Source organism: Eptesicus fuscus, chromosome 18 (genome assembly GCF_027574615.1).
Source record: "Eptesicus fuscus isolate TK198812 chromosome 18, DD_ASM_mEF_20220401, whole genome shotgun sequence".
Classification (NCBI taxonomy): Eukaryota; Metazoa; Chordata; class Mammalia; order Chiroptera; family Vespertilionidae; genus Eptesicus; species Eptesicus fuscus.
In genome coordinates this window covers 16,984,252-16,989,575 of record NC_072490.1, presented here as the reverse complement: position 1 = coordinate 16,989,575, position 5,324 = coordinate 16,984,252, and the positions used below count along the sequence as shown (strand labels likewise).

The 5,324-nt window shown below is 41.0% G+C and overlaps 1 pseudogene; it reads right to left on the bottom strand.

The window, feature by feature from the left end:
- Positions 1-4,513: 4,513 nt before the first annotated feature.
- LOC114228660 (small nucleolar RNA SNORA48) lies at positions 4,514-4,658 on the bottom strand (annotated as a pseudogene).
- Between the last annotated feature and the right edge of the window lie 666 nt (positions 4,659-5,324).

The window sequence follows — 5,324 nt, the reverse complement described above, 5'->3', positions numbered from 1 at the left end:
CCACAGAAACCATCAGACACTTCAGAGAAGTGCTCCCCCTTCACCCCTCCCCCCACCAAGAGTTTGTTGTTAAAATTTACCATCACAGAGCCCTGGCCCCACCTCGCCAAAAGACTTGAAGTTTCTATAATAGAAAGTGCTCCTTCACATCTCTCTCCATTTGGTTTGCCGTTCCCCATTCCTGGTGGTTCATCTGTTCCTCAATCTTTCTCTTTCTCTCTCCTTCTTTCCTTCCCTTCCACCCAACTGTTCATCCACCCATCTATTCAGAAATAGACAGACTCAGTTCTCATTTCTCTTCTGCCACTTAATAGCTGAGTGAGTGACTTGGGGAAATTTTCCTAACCTTTAATATGCCTCAGTTTTCTCTATGTAAAATGAGTATAATAATAGGTAGTTGTGAGGCTCAAATGAGTTAATATGCTAAGGTGTTTTGAGTGGCATCTGGCACATGAGAAATACGATTTAGTCTTTGTTTTAGGAATTATCACAATATTATTGATTGCTTACTATGTGCCCAGCATTGAATACACTCATGTGATGTGAAAAGAGGTTCAGTAAAACAAGCACAAGAAAATGTTCAAGAGCCTCAAACAAAGCCTGGTTAGTTTTTCCAGAGATATTGAAATTGATCTCATGGAGCCAGGGGCATTTGAACTGAATTGATTGATATCACACACACACACACACACACACACACACACACACACACACACACACACCAAACTGGCAGGACAGACAGAGGCGTCCCAGGAGGAGGGAAGTCATTTGAGCACAGAATTGTATGTGGCTGAGTACGAGATCATGGAGGGAGCAGGAAAGTCTTTGATTATATTTGGGTTATCACAAAATCCACGGGGAAGTGAGCTGCAGTGCCCTGTTTCTGCTGCCTGCACCAGTACAGGTCAGACCTTTGAATTTTTCCCCCCAACAGTCAGAAATCCAGATTTCTATGTGAAAGCTCCTAATGTTTAATGGTAGAACTAATTCAATTAACAGCAAAACACACCCACAGGCTCTATTCAGCCCCCAGTGGAGAGTGGAGTCCTAGGTTCCCAAGCTTGTAGAAAGATAAGGTCTACAGCCTGGCCTGTGTGGCTCAGTGGTTGAGCATCAGCCTATGAACCAGGAGGTCACCATTCAATTGCAGGTTGCAAGCTCAATCCTCAATGTGGGGCATGCAGGAGGCAGTGAATCAATGATTCTCTGTCATCATTGATGTTTTCCTCTCTCTTTCTCTCCCTCTCTGATATCAATTATATACATATATTTGTGTGTGTGTGTGTGTGTGTGTATATATTAAGATAAGGTCTACAATTGGAATGCCTGATTTTTAATATAATTCTGCCATTAGCTGTATGACCACAGGTGAGAGTCCTTAAGCTCTCTGAGCCCTAGATTTCTGCCAAATGGCCATCATATTTCTTGTCCTACATACCGTGCTGTGAGGAGCCTTTGGACCATGGAGATAAAAGCTCTTGCAAAGAATCACACAAGCTTTGGAATTATTTGTCAGCCCTACATGCTGTGGCAGAGCCCTACACTTAGTGCAGCACCAAGCCTTATTTGAATCACACCCAAATATTCCCGAATGTCCTCACCTGCCTTTTTAATTTTAACAGTAGATGGGGGAAGAGAAATGTAGGAGTCGTTTTTCCCCTTCCTTCTGTTAAAAACATCACAAGGAACTTGACGTTCATTTTGGAAGTTTGTATGTCAGAGATCCAGCTAAAAGTTATTGATTGCTCCTGCATGGGTCCAGAATCATGGGGAAAGGGCACACGCCGCCTCTGCGTGGTGTGTGTTGATTGTTTCTCTGAGGTGAGGAGGGATTCTCTGAGAAATCAGTCCTACGTGTTAGTCTAGTTCATGTCAAAATCTGTACCTGCATTTGTGTAATTTCCCCTTTTTGATCTCTTTCCATTCCAGGGTGGCTTTGATCATGTAGGTTTTTAAGGGAATGATGAGCCTTAGAAGAGTCGAATTATTTCTAGTTGAGAAGCTGAGCTTGGTGGATGTCAATGTTCACAGCTGAGAGGTGGCTATGCATCCAGTCTACTCTATCAGACCTGGTTAAAAGCACAGTGTAACTGCAGCTCTGCAAAAACCCAGGCTTGAATATCTGTGTCATTCTGATTTTGTGTTATCATGTGTTTTGTTGGATTGCTTGATTGAACTTGATCCTGAGAAGCTTCAAAGATGCAGGCAACCCTTGAAATATAGATACCTGATTTACACAAGCACATCAGTTATGGATTTTGGCCCCACTGCACAGATCTTACCACCTCTGCTTCAGGAGCTGACCTGAGCCTCAGGGTCTAGTTCATTCTCTTCCAAGCCCTAAGCTCCCTGGACTCTCAGTACCGAAGTGTCTGATGCTCCTGCAGCTCTCTTCCCCTGTTGGTGTCCGGGACTCTGTCCCCCTTATCCACTGCAGGTGCCGGACCCAGAGGAGCCAGCGTCCCACTATTCTGAGATGAATTGGAAACATGTAGGTCTATTGAATTAACATTATAGGTGAAATAACACTTTTGTTATTAAGGAAGTGTTAGAGCCCTAACTCCTAATGTGACAGTATTTGAAGGAGGGGCCTTTGAAAGGTAATTGGGTTTAAATGAGTTCATCAGGGTGGGGACCTCATGATGGTAGTAGTGCCCTGATAAGAAGAGACCAAAGAGCTTGCTTCCTCTCTTTCCACCTAAAACACAGCGGAAAGGCCATGTGAGGAAACAGCAAGAACATGGCCATCTGCAACCTGAGGAGTTGGTCCTTGATCTTAGACTTCCAGTCTCAAGAATTGTGAGAAATAAATTCCTGTTCTACCCAGTCTATGGTATTCTGGTATGGCAGCCTAGGCTGACTGATATAGGAAGTTATTATAGGTTAGACTGGGTTTCTAGCCACCTTGTGAAACATCTCTTTGAACAAAAATGTACCCGTTTTTGTAGCACTATACCTGATGTTCACCACCAGCCTTTCACATTATAGGCACTCATAGCTACTTGTTGAATGAATGAATGAATGAATGAATGAATACTAATAAATGGAGTGAAAACATCTAATTTATGAACAAACATTTGGAAAACCATTCAAGTGTTAGGGATTTCCTGAAATCATGGTTTGAGATGAAGGGAAATAATTATTTTAAGTGTATTGTATGTGTGTGTGTGTGTGTGTGTGTGTGTGTATGTTATATATGTAACATATGTATATATGTATAATTGCACATATATGTAAATAAATATACTATATAAAAATCAAGCTTTTAACAGCTTGCACTTTTTTTACCAGCTCACCCCACAGAGATGTAATGATAGTAAAATAAATACAGTCAGTGTGGTTTCCTGTTTACCCAGCATGCAAGCAAATGATGCTGGCTGAATTGGTCTGCTGACCTACCAAAACCCAATTAACTTAAGTTTAGCAAAACAAAACAAAAAGTGCTTTATTTATGAGAGAATCATAGCACCTCAATATTGGAAAGGACTTCTGGGGCACCTTTTCATTTTAAATCCCTGATTGGCAGGTTGCATAGAAAGATGTGATTTTTCTGAAAGCATGGTGGCTTTAGGTTTCTTCCTCATCCGTCTGAGACATCGTACAGACTCTACGAGGCATTTGCTCCATGGCTTTGCCATTTGAGAATGGAGAAGCTGTTTCCTCAAGATGCTATTCATCTTTATTCATTTCTGGGTGCAGATGAGTTCAGAATGTGTGGGTGTGGGATTTGAAGAATCTGAAGTGCTTAGGTAACAGTTGGCGTGCCAGTTGTATAATGAAGAACATGTATTGACAATATTAAATTGTGGGCTGAATCTTGTTTTTGGTGTTTAAAAAAAACCCAGAACAAAATTTCTAAAAGCGACAGCCCTGTTTTTATGCCGGGATGTTTCTAAATGTTGGGACAACAGTGCTGAGAAATACGGGCCTCCAGGATGCATCACTTTCTTCTGCCTAGCCCGATATTACTGTGGAAACCATGCATAGCTTTCTTTTTAAGTGGTAGGTGCTGTGGTGTTTCTAAATCTACATGCATATTGTATTCAACCGACAGAGGGAAATAGCTTCAGTAATAATAACAGGTAAGATTTGAGTGCGCTGTTCATATTGAAGGTGGGAGAGTCAGCTGGTTTCTAGAAAAACTGGTGGCAATTTATTAAGTTACTAGGAAGTGACTACTTGCTTTTCAGGCTTCAAACCCTCTAAATCATCATCATCATCAAGGGCTTTTTGCATGTGAAATTGTGCACCATGACTTTTAAAAAAAAACTCATGTTCCTTTCTCTACCTTTGTGTGTGTACTGACAACAGAGGAGGAATACAGAGAAGCCTTCTTTCTACTCAGTTGTGGGTGGAGTGGGAAGTGTGAGCATGACTGTGACCACTGAGAGGTAACATTTGCAGATTCCACATGCAGCAGGCGTCTCTAGCTAAAAACACATGGCTAGTCAAGGTTCTAGGATTAGTCCTGTAATACCTAGGGCAGGTTTTATTTTTTCTATTTTTATTTTTTTAATGTGCCTCAGGCATGAAACAGCTCTGGCCACCAAGACAGGCATCAAGCTAGGATGAACTAAGGACTGCATGTCTGCTTTGCCCCTGATTGATATAAGAGCAACACCACCGATCAGGTATCTCCTTGCCCATTGCCAGAGAGAGGGCAGGTTTTCTTTAACTGCTTTTCCTTTCAGAAGTCTAGAGAAACCTATGTATCCCTTCTTCTTTTTAAAAATTTGTTTACATTAAATGTAAAAATGTTTTTAGATGTAAAGTATATAGGATCCTATATTCTTGTAAGTATATAGGATTACAAAAACAAAAAAATACACAAAACACACTGAGTATCACAGAACTTACAATATTTTGCATGACCTACATCTCTGCCCAATCTGTCAAAAACATTTTTAGAATTTACTTTAAATAACACTTCAGTAGTTAACTTACCCATCTGATGTGTTTGAACTTGCCTGGTCTAGACTTATGGCCCACATGCCTGTCACATTTCAAAAGACAATGATAACTTAGGAGAATTAAAAATTCTCATTGGTATTGTTCAGTTTTGCAAAACTGCAACAAATAATTTAAATGGCTGACTTCTTTTCATGAATCCATAAAGAGCAGACGAGTGCAGGCAGGGAAGACCGTAAAGCACCGTAGATGTGGGGGTCACAGTGAGGAGATGCAACTGCCCACTTTGTGACCAGATGAGAAGGTGGCCAATAGTTGCCTCTGTGTATTGTGAGAGTCTATAGTCAGAAGAATGAATTCTAATGCTCTTAAAGTCATGATGTGTATAAATGACATTTCAGGATTTCTGGAACAAC